The sequence below is a fragment of the Pseudophryne corroboree genome, chromosome 6, assembly GCF_028390025.1.
Source record: "Pseudophryne corroboree isolate aPseCor3 chromosome 6, aPseCor3.hap2, whole genome shotgun sequence".
Classification (NCBI taxonomy): Eukaryota; Metazoa; Chordata; class Amphibia; order Anura; family Myobatrachidae; genus Pseudophryne; species Pseudophryne corroboree.
Genome location: NC_086449.1, coordinates 812,104,434 through 812,119,053, shown reverse-complemented (window position 1 = coordinate 812,119,053; position 14,620 = coordinate 812,104,434). Strand labels below are relative to the sequence as shown.

The 14,620-nt window shown below is 48.8% G+C and overlaps 1 long non-coding RNA gene across 1 annotated transcript in view; it reads left to right on the top strand.

The window, feature by feature from the left end:
- The window catches only part of LOC134933685 (uncharacterized), a 38,569-nt gene that overhangs the window by 11,277 nt on the left and 12,672 nt on the right, over positions 1–14,620 (top strand). The window contains exon 2 of the long non-coding RNA XR_010179757.1: positions 12,741–12,783. This is a non-coding gene — a long non-coding RNA (uncharacterized LOC134933685). The remainder of the gene's footprint in view (positions 1–12,740; positions 12,784–14,620) is intronic.

Here is a 14,620-nt window from a genome sequence, read left to right as displayed (position 1 = left end):
CAGGTACTATATATATTTATTATGTAATGACTGATGACGGACCTGCTGGACACTGTCAGGTCAGCACAGCACCGCAGACTGCTACAGTAAGCTACTATAGTAGTATGTATAAAGAAGAATGAAAAAAAAAAAACACGGGTAGGTGGTATACAATATTATATATATATATATATATATATATATTATATACAATTATATATATATATATATATATATATATTAAACTGGTGGTGATTGATTATTAAACTGGTGGTCAGGTCACGTTGCAACTTGCAACTAGTACTCCGAGGCCTAAGCAGACAATCACAAAATATATTATTATACTGGTGGTCAGTGTGGTCACAACAATGGCAGTGTGGCACTGACTCTGGCAGCAAAAGTGTGCACTGTACGTTATATGTACTCCTGAGTCCTGCTCTCAGACTCTAACTGCTCCCCACTGTCAGTGTCTCCCCCACAAGTCAGATAATACACTTACAGTCACACTATCTAATCTATAAATATCACTTCAGCAAGTAGTATAGTAGTACAGGTTGAGTCTCCCTTATCCAAAATGCTTGGGACCAGAGGTACTTTGGATATGGGATTTTTCCGTATTTTGGAATAATTGCATACCATAGTGAGATATCATGGTGATGGGACCTAAATCTAAGCACAGAATGCATTTATGTTGCATATACACCTTATACAGACAGCCTGAAGGTTATTTTAGCCAATATTTTTTAGAACTTTGTGCATTAAACAAAGTGTGCCTACATTCACACAATTCATTTATGTTTCATATACACCCTATTCACACAGCCCGAAGGTAATTTAATACAATATTTTTAATAACTTTGTGTATTAAACAAAGTTTGTGTACATTGAGACATCAAAAAACAAAGGTTTCACTATCTCACTCTCACTCAAAAAAGTCCGTATTTCGGAATATTCCGTATTTCGGAATATATGGATATGGGATACTCAACCTGTATACAGTATAGTAGTACTCCTCCTAATAATGCTCCCCAAAATATTGTGTCTCTCTCTTCTCTAAACGGAGAGGACGCCAGCCACGTCCTCTCCCTATGACTCTCAATGCACGTGTGAAAATGGCGGCGACGCGCGGCTCCTTATATAGAATCCGAGTCTCGCGATAGAATCCGAGCCTCTCGAGATGACGTTCGGGCGCGCTCGGGTTAGCCGAGCAAGGCGGGAAGATCCGAGCCTGCTCGGACCCGTGTAAAAAACCTGAAGTTCGGGCGGGTTCGGATTCAGAGGAACCGAACCTGCTCATCTCTAATCATTAGATGGTCTGGCCAGACAAAATAGTATATATCCGCTTCTGAGGAAGCCGCTGATACTGTGAGGAGGCGGGGAAAAGCATCAAGGCTTCAATGTACCAGACACCCACCACCCGGTCGGACATACTGTACAGCACCTATCCTGCAGCTTTCAGCACGGGAATATTCCGATAGTTGTCCCCAGGGATGGCTGTAACGAACAGATAAGCGGCCGAGGGTGGGAGGGGGGCAATCTTGTGCAGTGGAGGAGTTGGAGAGTGGTGAGATCACGGCTATATACTACTTTGTCTGGCCAGACCATTTAATGATTAGCTATTCTGAGTTTTACGAACGCAGTTTTGAGTCAACTTTATCTGAACAACTTGATATGAATTGGATGCAACATGTTTCTGAGACCAGTTACAAAATAGCTGTTGCTAATTGAGCCATAACTATTACACCTGCTGCAGGATCAGTCACTTTGTTTATTAATAACAAACATAGGAAATAATTTATGTCTAAACTTATTTTTATTGTGTGTATGTAAAGTGGCCGGTGGTTGTTCTTACCAATCGGTGGTTGTGCGCTGTAACATTTCCTTTTCTCTTTGCAAGGTCTGAGTAACCCTTGAGTTAATGGCTGCAACAGGAATTAATTAGTTCAAGCACCTTGTCAATTGTGTGTTTGTCTTTATTTGTGACATGTATTTATTAACCAGCGCGTCACACGTGTGAAGTCACAAGTCTTATTTGCCTTCAGAGGTCATTTTATCCACCATTCCCGGTAACAATCAGCCATTACTGTGCATTATTCATGTCTAATTGCTCACATACAGGTGGTAATGCTGCTTATGACGGGTCACTGGACGGAGCATCCATTACATTGTGCATCACCATATTATTATAGATCCAGCAGAAATTACATGCGTACACCACAGGGGGCGCTCTCCTGGCAGTCTAACACAGAACTGGCTGGATAAATAGAAGCTTGATGCGGGGCACGCTGGCTGCCGGGGCCGGAGGGTGCTGCTCTGGGGGCCAGCATGGGTGCTCAGTAGCTCTGCCCCAGGGCACAGTGATGTCCAAGTTACCCCGGTACCCATCAGAGAAGACGGCAATGCAGTGTGACCAGAGAAACTGGACACAGAGCTCAGGACCTATCTCCCTACTAAGGTAAGTGTAAGGAGCAGATCTGATGGCAATATCATGTGGAATATTCAGATACCGCAGATACTGACCCATGACCCCTGGGATGATGACGGGGGTGTGGGTGACGTGGATGGACAGAAGTTGCGCAGAGAGTTGGAGACAGTGAGGACACATAAGGGGAAGCATCAGATAAGATCCCTCTTCTGCACAAGTTGCCATATAAACCACAGCTTGTGAAGACAAATGGGGGACTGTGCGCCATCTCAGGATGGCGTAGTTACACTCTTACTGCAAGTTCCTTAAAAAAATTGCTTTTTTGGAACTTGCTGAATGGTATCTGTGTCCGGGTTACGGTCGTTAGGTCGACACAGCTTAGGTCGACAGTCATTAGGTCGACCACTAAGGGTCGACATGCATTAGGTAGACATGTACTAGGTAGACAGGTCAAAAGATCGACATGAGATTTTCACTTTTTTTGTATTAATTTTTTTTCATACTTAACGATCCACGTGGACTACGATTGGAACGGTAACCTTGCCCGAAGCATAACGATCGAAGCGAGCCGTGCGAGGGGACATGGTGCACTAATTGGGGTTTCCCGTCACGTTACGAAGAATACAACGCCAAAAACAGTCCAAAAACCCATGTCGACCATTTGACCTGTCCATCTAGTACATGTTGACCTAAAGACCATGTCAACCTATCGTCCCTGTTGACATAATGCATGTCGACATTCCATGGTCGACCTAGTGACTGTCGACCTAAGTTGTGTCTATCCAACGACCCGTACACCTGTGTCAGGGACTTGCAGTCAGGGGAGGCAGGGGAGGTAGGAGGCAGTGCCTCCCCTGTCATAATGATTAAAATAATAAAAAGAAGATATAACAGAGTCTGCAATAAATATCTTCTTTTATTATTGTAATAATTTTTCCCCTCTTACTATGGCTGCATAGTTGGGCTGGGAGGCAGCGGGAGAGGTGCCTCCCGCTGCTAACACTAAAAGTCCGAGCAGCGGGGGGCGGGCAGGGGGCGGGGCACAGCAATGGGCTGTGAAAGCCCATTGAAAAATAATTGGGAAGCGGCACCTATACTGGTGCCGCAATGACAGGAGCGTGCATTCAGTCCCGATAAATGCACGTCCCTGTCCGTGCCCCAGCGGATCCAGTGCTGGATCCGCTGTCCAATCAGTAGCGAGCCCCCTTCGCGGCTGCAGCGAGCGCCGTGGGCTGTGTGGGCGCCCGCTGCAGACGGCGCCGCTGACTGACACTAGAGGTCATAATTGACCCCTAGTGTCTGAGCGGCGCTACTATGGGAGAGACGTCATGAGTCATGACATCTCTCCCATAGTAGAGACGAGCCGGCGGTCGGAGACGGAGGACAGCGCAGCAGGGGGGTCATTCCAAGTTGTTCGCTCGCTAGCTGCTTTTAGCAGCATTGCAAACGCTAGGCCGCCGCCCTCTGGGAGTGTATCTTAGTTTAGCAGAATAGCAAACGAAAGATTAGCAGAACTGCTACTAAATAATAATTCCCTGCAGTTTCTGAGTAGCTCCAGACCTACTCACAGACTGCGATCAGCTCAGTCCGTTTAGTTCCTGGTTTGACGTCACAAACACGCCCAGCGTTCGCCCAGCCACTCCCCCATTTCTCCAGACACTCCCGCATTTACCTGGCACGCCTGCGTTTTTTAGCACACTCCCGGAAAACGCTCAGTTACCATCCAGAAACGCCCCTTTCCTGTCAATCATTCACCGATCAGCAGAGCGACTGAAAAGCGCTGCACAGACAACAGCAAATCTACTAAGTTTTGGGTTAAATAATTTAGCGCATGCGCCCTCGTACCATGCGCATGTGCATTTAGCCACAAATCACAGCATAGCGAAAATCGGCAACGAGCGAATGACCATCCAGGAGTGGTAAGTATGTGTGTGTGTTTTTTTTTTAATGTGTTTGTGTTTGGGGCACTGGCACAGCTACCAGGGGCAGAGCAACTGGGGCACAACTGCAAGGGGCACAGCAACTGGTGCACAGCAACTGGGGGCACAACTACAAGGGGCACAGCAACTGGGGGCACAGCTACAAGGGGCACAATTACAGGGGTCACAACTACTGGGGGCAAAGCTACAGGGGGCAAAGCTACAGGGGGCACAGCGACTGAGGGCACAGTGACTGGGGTCACAACTACTGGGGGCACAGCTTCAGGGGGCAAAGCTACTGGGGGAACAGCTAAAGGGGGCACAGCGACTGGGGTCACAACTACTCGGGGCACAGCTATTGAGGCAAAGGTACAGGGGACACAGCTACAAGGGGCACAGCGACTGGGGTCACAACTACTAGGGGCAAAGCTACAGGGGCCACAGCAACTAAGGGCACCACTACTCAGGGCACTGCTACTAGGGGCACAGCTACAGGGGTCACAACTACTGGGGGCACAGCCACAAGGGGCACAGCTACTGGGGGCAAAGCTACAGGGGGCACAGCTACAAGGGGCACAGCAACTGGGGGCACTGATCGGAGTGTGATTGAAACTGGCCATTTTCTGGGAGTGTGCGGAAAAACGCAGGCGTTTGAGGGAAAAACATGGGAGTGTCTGGAGAAACGGGGGAGTGGCTGGGCGTGTGTGTGACGTCAAACCAGGAACGAAACTGACTGAACTGGTCGCTATTTGTGAGTAGGTCTGGAGCTACTCAGAAACTGCTAAGAAATTTCTATTCACAATTCTGCTATGCTAAGATACACTCCCAGAGGGCGGCGACCTAGCGTATGCAATGCTGCTAAAATCAGCTAGCGAGCGAACAACTCGGAATCACCCCCAATATACATTATAGCAGATTCCAGTCTGGCCTGTATGTGGTCAGGGCCGAAACTAGGGGGGGGCTAGGGGGGCAGGCGACCTGGGCGCCGGATTGGAGGGGGCGCCGAGACCCCCTAACACCCGCCGCGGCACTTTTATAACATTGAAACCCCCTTCTCCCGAGTGTTCAGCTCGGGGGGCGGGGTTTCGCGGAATGACGCGATTGCGTCGTGACGTCACGGCGCAAACGCGTCATTCCACGAAACCCCGCCGGAGGAGGGAGAAGGGGGAGCCGCGCAGACCGGACGAGGAGGGAGAGGCGGCTGAAGAGCGGCGAGAACCGCTTCAAATGTAAGTCAGCCCCTCTCCCTTCCTCTCTCTCTCTCTCCCTCCACCACCGTCCTGCCGCAATGTGTAAAATGGGGACCTGTGCCTGCCGCAATGTGTAAAATGGGGACCTGTGCCTGCCTCAATGTGTAAAATGGGGACACTTTTTCCTGCCACAATGTGTAAAATGGGGACACTTGCCAGCGTACTGTGTAAAATGGGGACCTGTGCCTGCCGCAATGTGTAAAATGGGGACACTTGCCAGCGTACTGTGTAAAATGGGGACCTGTGCCTGCCGCAATGTGTAAAATGGGGACACTTGCCAGCGTACTGTGTAAAATGGGGACCTGTGCCTGCCGCAATGTGTAAAATGGGGACACTTGCCAGCGTACTGTGTAAAATAGGGACCTGTGCCTGCCGCAATGTGTAAAATGGGGACACTTGCCAGCGTACTGTGTAAAATGGGGACCTGTGCCTGCCGCAATGTGTAAAATGGGGACACTTTTTCCTGCCGCAATGTGTAAAATGGGGACACTTTTTCCTGCCGCAATGTGTAAAATGGGGACACTTGCCAGCGTACTGTGTAAAATGGGGACACGTGCCTGCCGCAATGTGTCAAATGGGGACACTTTTTCCTGCCGCAATGTGTAAAATGGGGACACCTGTCTGCCGCAATGTGTAAAATGGGGTCACCTGTCTGCCGCAATGTGTAAAATGGGGAATGGGGACACTTGCCTGTCGTACTGTGTAAAATGGGGACACTTTTTCCTGGATATGAAGTTCATGTTAGAAAAGGCAATTTTTCAGGTAAAAAAGTTCTGAAAGAGATATATATATATACATATAATATTTTTATTCATGTATTTATTTATTTTAATTTTTTTTATTATTATTTTTATTTATTTATTGTAAAAGAATTTTTTTTTTTTTGCCGGGGGGGGGGGTGTCAAATGACTACCTTGCCCCGGGTGACAAAAATCCTAGTTTCGGCCCTGATGTGGTATTATCAAAAGTGTTGACCAGTCAGAAAGCGCTGGATGGTGGGATCAGACCCTGACATACCCTGACCTTTGAGCTCAGCTGTATCTCTGTGGACGTTTTCCTTGGCTCTTTTTCTATAATTCCCACCATCCTTCTGTTTAATCTGGGGCCAGTTATCCTCTTGCAGCCACATCCAGGACACAGTCTCATGGACTTTAAACTTCATAATAATATTTGCAGCTATAGTCACAGCGGCTTGGACATGGAGAGGAGTGCCGACAGCTTTGCCAGGCCCCGGTACAGGGAGGGGCATGGCCAATGGGGGGAGGTGTGGCCAGACCCCATCCTTAGAAAATATAAAAAAATTATCTTATGCTCAGACCCACACACGGGGCACCGGGGTGTGTGAGTGCGATCGCTCCCCCATGCAGGGAGAGGACTGACTGCTGCCTCTTACTCCAGCCCAGCACGCTGTGGAGAGAGGCTGCTGCATCAACAGTCCGTTCTCTCTCTCCCTTCCTGAAGTGTGGCTTACTGCAATTGGGAAAGGGGAGGGGGGTCAGTTGGACTAGGGCCCCGCAACAGGCCCGGGTAAAGAATACCCACTCCGCCATCTTGTTGCCAATGGACATGGTCTTATAGCCTTTACCTTTATTATGCAGGTGTATGCTTTTCTTTCTGATCTCAGACAATGCTATCCTTTGCTTTCTCTGGACCATGCTCAGTGTGGTGCACACAATGATACCAAACAGCAGAGCAACTACTTATCTCTATTTTTTGGCTGAATGACTGATTAGAAGAATGAAGAGATGGGTGATGCTAATTCAAGAAAGCAAACAGTATAAAATATCACTATAATCCAATTATTTATTATCTTTTCTATGGGGTACCAAATCTGTCTAAAGCCTGGTGCAAACTAGGTGATCCCCGCGGACGCTGATATTGGTGGCGGCAGCGATGGTGGGGGGCTGTCGTTAACGAGAACCTCCCTCGTCTGTACATGTTCATTGAGTGTACACACTGGACGAGATTGTGAAATACCTCGCTCAGATTGGCCCTTCTGAACGAGATCTTTTGCTTTCTCTTCTAGTGTGTATGGGGCTTAAGCATATTTGTATATCTCCTATATAATAGCCCAGATCTGTGACTCTGTGCCTGTGTGTATAACGCTGGGCGTGGCTAGAAGCTCTCATTGGGTTAGCAGCAGGTCTATCACACCCAGTCCACAGCTGATTGGGCGAGAAATGCCCTCCCACACAGGTTACATCCAATGGGAGGCTCTGCCCTTTGGCTGCTGTGTTTTCCCAGAGCAGGATTAACAATGGGGCTGATGGAGCTGCAGCTCCAGGTACACACCCCAAAATAGGCCCACTGCATCTGCAGCATCATACCCTCCAACAATTTACACATAAAAATGGCTACAAATTCAAAAAGGGGGCGTGGCCACGGGTACAGTGCCGTGATCACGCCCCTTTTCCTACACTTTCAATGGGAGTTTGGAGAGCCAAAAATTGGTACAGACCATAAAATAGGGACTGTACCTGCCAAAAAGGTGCAGCTGGAGGGTATGCCACTGCATCTGCAGCAAGTCTCTGCACTGTAGATAGGTGGAAAAAAATCCTTTTACTGCAGCGTCCTATAGGGGTCATTCCGACCCGTACGCACGCTGCACTTTTTTGCAGCCGTGTGAACGGGTCAGAACTGCGCATGCATGCGGGTGGAAATGCGCAGGAGCATCGCTGCCTGGCGATGCCCGTCACCGGGCAGTGACGAGAATATCGAATAAAGCATTCACAGCAGCGAATGCAAGAAGATTGACAGGAAGAGGACGGCCGGAGGCATCAACTGCCCGTTTTCAGGGAGTGTCCGTCTGAACGCAGGCGTGCCCAGCCGTTTCCAGGGAGGGATCCTGACGTCAGCTCCGTCCTGGATGATCGCAGTGGGTGAGTAAGTCCTGAGCTGTGCAGAGACTGCAAAAACTTTTGTTTGTGCAGCTCTCTGCACAAGCGTTTGCAGCCCTGTAGGCGGCGACTACTTGATCGCAGCAGCGCTAAAAGTAGCCTGCTAGCGATCAGGTCGGAATGACCCCCAATGTCCTGCTGCCAGTCCACCTGCCCCCTCCGACATCAATAATCCCCACTCCGTAGGGCGGCGCAGGTGGAACGAAAGCTGCTGCGGCCACCGGCATAGATGTGTATGAAAGCGGTGCAGCGGAAGGCTTTCATAGCCCTCCCTGCGCTGCATACTCTCTGAGCCCTGGAGCCTCCTCTGCGCGTGATGTTACAGAAGTGCCTCCCCACCACAGCCGCGCCCACATCCCCAGAGGCCCTGACTCAGCAACACAGCACCTGGGCTGCCAGCCTGGAAGCCGCGAGATGGCTAATGTAATGGATAGAGTGGCTGATATCGCGGAGGGTAATGTCTGGACGCTGAATCAATGTAAAAGGTGACAGTGCTGTGCAGTGCAGTGGGTGTGCAGTGTCACTGACACTGCACAGCACTCTCACCTTTTACATTGATTCAGCGAGTCAGTCAGTTCTGCCAGCCAGTCACTATTGTTAGTGCCGGTGTCCCAACGCGCCACATTACAGGGAAGAAGATGCACTAAATAAACTATAGCTCCGGTGCTAGGGGCTGCTGGGAGCTGAAGTTTATTGAGTGCATCTTCTTCTGGACCCCCTCCCCCAACTGTGGCACCCACGCACCTGCCTCTTCCCCACCTGTGCCACCACCGCACCAGCCCCACCTGTAGCACCACTGCTACTGCCCCTCCCCCACACATGGCACCCCCTCCCCCATCCGTACCACCCCCGAACCACCTCCCCCATCTGCACCTCTCCCTCACCCACCACTCCCCAACCACAGCACCTACTAGGTGATTCATCAGGCCCTGCGTGCACTGTTCACGCCATTGCAAGAGGCTACGACCCCTTAACCATTGCACACCCTTTGTCCGTGCAATATTTAACCACTCACACAATTATGATTGAAGGTAATACTCCATATAATACAAATATTGCATGCCACAAGGGTTAATGGGGCGTAGCCCCATATGACGGTGTGAAGAGCGCCCGTAGGGCGCGATGAATCATCTGGTATATCTTAGTAACCTACTTTTGTCTCCTCACTGCTGCCCACTTTGGGGGCCGGGGGCCGGTCTGTCACATTATTAGGCCCCAACATAGGAAAAATGCTGCAATTTGTAGGTCCAAGGACAGGGACGGGGTGTAATTATGCAAATAGCATCACTGAATCCCACCCCCTCTGCCCGGAACCACCATTATGGTGATTTTCTCCACATCCTGCCTGATGGGAAGCGGGTAGGATGCGGGAGAGACGCTTACTCTTCTGGGGGTGCAGGAGCTACCCAAAATATTGTGAGTATCCTGCAACATCTGAGAGTAGGTGAGTATGATATAGATATAGCTTATGTGCATTATCAAGTAGCAGAAATATGAGAGTAGGTGAGTATGAGAGCATAGGCGTGCACAGCACGTTTTATTAGGGGGTACACCGTCGGGAGGGGTGTGTCTAGCACCGCCTTTTGGGCGTGTCTAGCGCCATCTATTGATGGTCAACACAATATAAAATATCCACCCTTGTACCAATCCTAATAAAGCAGATACATTGGGGGTAATTCTGAGTTGATCGCAGCAGGAACTTTGTTAGCAGTTGGGCAAAACCATGTGCACTGCAGGAGGGGCAGATATAACATGTGCAGAGAGAGTTAGATTTGGTTGGGTTATATATTGTTTCTGTGCAGGGTAAATACTGGCTGCTTGATTTTTACACAGCAATTTAGATTGCAGATTGAACACACCACACCCAAATCTAACTCTCTCTGCACGCTGTTTTTGTACATGGAGGTGGAGTCGAGAGTTTGAAAGCCGGTGGCAGTGGCATCCTTGATTAACCCAGGTGTCCGGTCAGTAATGCAGTCCTGACAGGGTGCAGCACAGAGGCGACAGTAATCAGCCTGCTCGGCGATCGCTGCATCAGGCATGTGAGATCGGGGTATGTACAGTGGTGCACGCAGGGGGGGTTTCTGAGTACCCAGAACCCCCCCCCCCCCCTCTGTTAGGGCAAATTCTTGTTTTCAGAGACAGAGACAGCTTTGTCTCCGTCTCAATATAAACCGCGATGATCGCAACCGCTACCGCAATCACAGCTGAACTTCCGGAAGCAGCCGCATGTGCAGCGCCCAGGAGGACTAGGCATCGTCATGCATGGTGCGGCTGCTTCCGGAAGATGGAAGAAGGCCCGCATCAGAGACCCCACCAGCGGAGAGAACGGACCGGCAGCCACACAGAGAGCCCCCTCCAGCCGGCACACTCACCCCTCGGCGGCCGGCGTAGAGCGTGGACTGCAGTCAGTGACAGTGAGTCATGTCACTCCTGCTGCAGAAATCTGCGCTGTGGATATTACAGGCTCCTCTGATGGGAGCCTTCACGGACACTGCCTGTCAGACTCCGGCAGCTCTGAGCACACACAGCAGCCCTCCCCCATGCTGGGAACAGGGGGAGGGACACAGTGCAGTAGGGTCTGAAGGAGGGAGAGCTGGCCTGTGATGATTGAGAAGGTATGCTCCCCCTGTACAACATGTGTGTGTGTCAGTGTGCATCAGGTCCCTATACAGTGTGTGTGTGTGTGTGTGTGTGTGTGTGTGTGTGTGTGTGTGTGTGTGTGTGTGTCAGTGTGCATCAGGTCCCTATACAGTGTGTGTGTGGGTGTCAGTGTGCATCAGGTCCCTATACAGTGTGTGTGTGTGTGTGTGTGTGTGTGTGTGTGTGTGTGTGTGTGTGTGTGTGTCAGTGTGCATCTGGTCCCTATACAGTGTGTGTGCGTGTGTGTCGGTGTGCATCTGGTCCCTATACAGTGTGTGTGTCAGTGTGCATCTGGTCCCTATACAGTGTGTGTGTCAGTGTGCATCTGGTCCCTATACAGTGTGTGTGTGTGTGTGTGTGTGTGTGTGTGTGTGTGTGTGTGTGTCAGTGTGCATCTGGTCCCTATACAGTGTGTGTGCGTGTGTGTCGGTGTGCATCTGGTCCCTATACAGTGTGTGTGTCAGTGTGCATCTGGTCCCTATACAGTGTGTGTGTGTGTGTGTGTGTGTGTGTGTGTGTGTGTGTCAGTGTGCATCTGGTCCCTATACAGTGTGTGTGCGTGTGTGTCGGTGTGCATCTGGTCCCTATACAGTGTGTGTGTCAGTGTGCATCTGGTCCCTATACAGTGTGTGTGTGTGTGTGTGTGTGTGTGTGTGTGTGTGTGTGTGTGTGTGTGTGTGTGTGTGTGTAGTAAATAAATGGAGAGTGCACGTGTAAGTGGTTAATAAGCACACTCTTTACATAAAACATATGCTCACGTACATTCAAATGTAAAATGAACGGCATGAATGGATCGCTGCAACTTAGCTGCTCCGGTTGTAATGCAGACTTGTCTCAGCGTCCGCTCTGGTCTCGGCAGATGACGTCACAGCGTCCACGTCTAGGCTATGCCAACGCATTTCGTCCAATGGGTGACTTCGTCAGGGGGAATGTACGTGAGCATATGTTGTAAGTAAAGATTGTACTTTTTAACCACTTACAAGTGCGCTCCCCATTTGTTTACCAGTTGTTCTTGCGATACTCGGAGAGCTTGGAGGGATCAGAGCAACATTTTGGACATTTTAAACTCTGGAGCCTGAGGGACTTTGTGCGCAAGGACTGATTTGTGTGTGTGTATATATATATATAAGAGCCCATGAGGCAGCACTCCCATATGTAAATAACAGCCCCGATGCCTTCCGATGGTGCCCACCGGCCAGGAGCCCAAATATAGCAAGTGGTGTCGGCAGCACTCCGGTAAAGAAAAGTCTTTTCACTACCTTAGTGTCGCCAACACCACTTCCTATATATGTATATTTTACATATATATTTAAAATATGGAAACCCCCCCAAGTAAATCCTGCGTTTGCCCCTGGGGTACAGGGGTAACTGCCAGTGAGCCCCAATGCCTGGGGGCCCCTCCTCTAGGGATCATGTTCCAGACTGTGTACATGAATTATACATGTAACCCTTACTTCACCTCACAGGGTTACTTTCTACATAGGACAGAGTGCCTCCACCCAAGCAGTGTTTGTTCCAACCCAGGCTTGCTTGGGAAAGCTATTATAAGTAATGTTATATTTACTTGGTCTTGTGTGGGTTGAGTAAGATGTTCACTGTACCTTTTATGTCTGCTTATGTTTTTCAGATTCGGATATTCAGATGACTGAAACAACGGATCCCATTCAACGGTAAGTATTTATTAATAGGACGTTAATACCTTCTCATGTTCTTGGGTTCACCGAATAAACACTTATTTACTTTAGGTTAACAGTACATTACCAATTCTTACAAGCATTTGAAATCATTACCCACAGAATAATGATATAATTTACCAACATATATGTCTATACATAAATTGTTACCTTTTCTACCATACAACAACTTATTTCAACTAGGTTTATCAGATAGATTAATAATACAGTTACTATAACCTTATAATTCACACTGCAGTCTCAGTTTTATGTGTTGGGTATACCCTTTGTTTATCGTTGGTGCACTGTTGGGGCCCAAGTTACCTTATTTACTCTTGTTGTAGTCGTCACATTAGGATGAATGAATTACTAGTAGGGTTCATAAAGATTAGAGGGAAATATATATACATCTTCTGGGTCACAAATTCCGAAGTAGTATGATGTCCAGTACTTCAAATCTACTGATCGCTACGTATCGATGGCCTAGCGTGGGTCTGATGATCTTCTCTTAGCTGCTTTCAAGTACAGTCTTAGGCGACAACGGAGAAGGGTACTTGTCTCTTGCTGCATATATAACTATCCTTGTTATCCATGGAGATTATACTATTAGGGGTATCTGCTTTCAATCTCCTCCAATATTTATAACTTTCCAATGCTTCCGTAGCTCTATCCTGGTGACTATTAGGTTAAATGCAGTCAAAGGGGCCAGCGATAAATACAATGATACCCCCAGTGCAAAAGTATCTCATCCCTCTGTGTAGAATCTCTGTGTATAATATCCTACAGTACCTCAGCCCTCGTGCTGACTTAACAATTGTATGTAGCAATACAAGGAGTATTTCATGGGGGTTACAGAATATCTTCCTTTATTTAGATTATTGCACTGCACTACTGAAGAGAGAATGTATCGGTATAGTTTATGTCCAGCACCGGTTTTCCACTGATACTTATAAGGAACACAAGTCTATTTATGTTCTATATTCTTTATCATTAGCAGTCTCTGTCCCTCATGCCAAGCACTCCTCCCCCAGATCTGGGCTGAACTCAGTATGTTAATATAGGGGCTGGCTCTCCTCTTCCCCTGCAGACTCAACTGGCTAGTACTCCCAACTTTCCCTGAGTTCTATGAGGTGAGTATGGGCACAGTCTCTGTATTATACTCCGAACTGACTATACACCATAATGTCACCTCAGGTGATTATCTCTCTCCCTGCTGGGTGGATGTTTTAGCGCGATGTCTCCTCACCGGTCACCCGCTCCGTGTACCCCGATCGCTGCTTCCACCATCCTCTCCCTTCCCAGTCTCGTCAGCAGCGGCCTTCTCTGGTATAGAGTCCCTCCACTTCTCCTCAGCGTCGCCGTCAGTTAGATCTCCGCCTTTCTTCCAATCGGTGCTCCCCCTGCTCCGGTGGCCGCAGTCCAGTCCTCTTGGTCCGGGTTCACTACCGCTTCTGGTCCCGGTCAATCAACTGACTTCCCCGCTCTCCACAGCGGTGCCTCTGTCAGCTCTCTCCGTTCTCCTCCTGTCAGATCTGTCTCCTTCGCTCCGTTTTTTTTCCCCCCCACGGAGTAACAGTCCCTTAACCCCGCGTGCTGCATGCTCGCTCCCCTCTCTGCACACAGCACTTTTGTTTTAGCTCGAGGACACTCAGAAGAATTTACCCCAGTTCCCGGGGGCATTTACATTTACCACCTGTCTACCACCATTGGTGCATAACACATACTTACATGTATTCATACTGTAATTATGTATCATATATATCCATATATATATATATATTTTCCCATAAATAATAAATCTATATCAGTCATTAAGTGTCAGGGTTATACCATA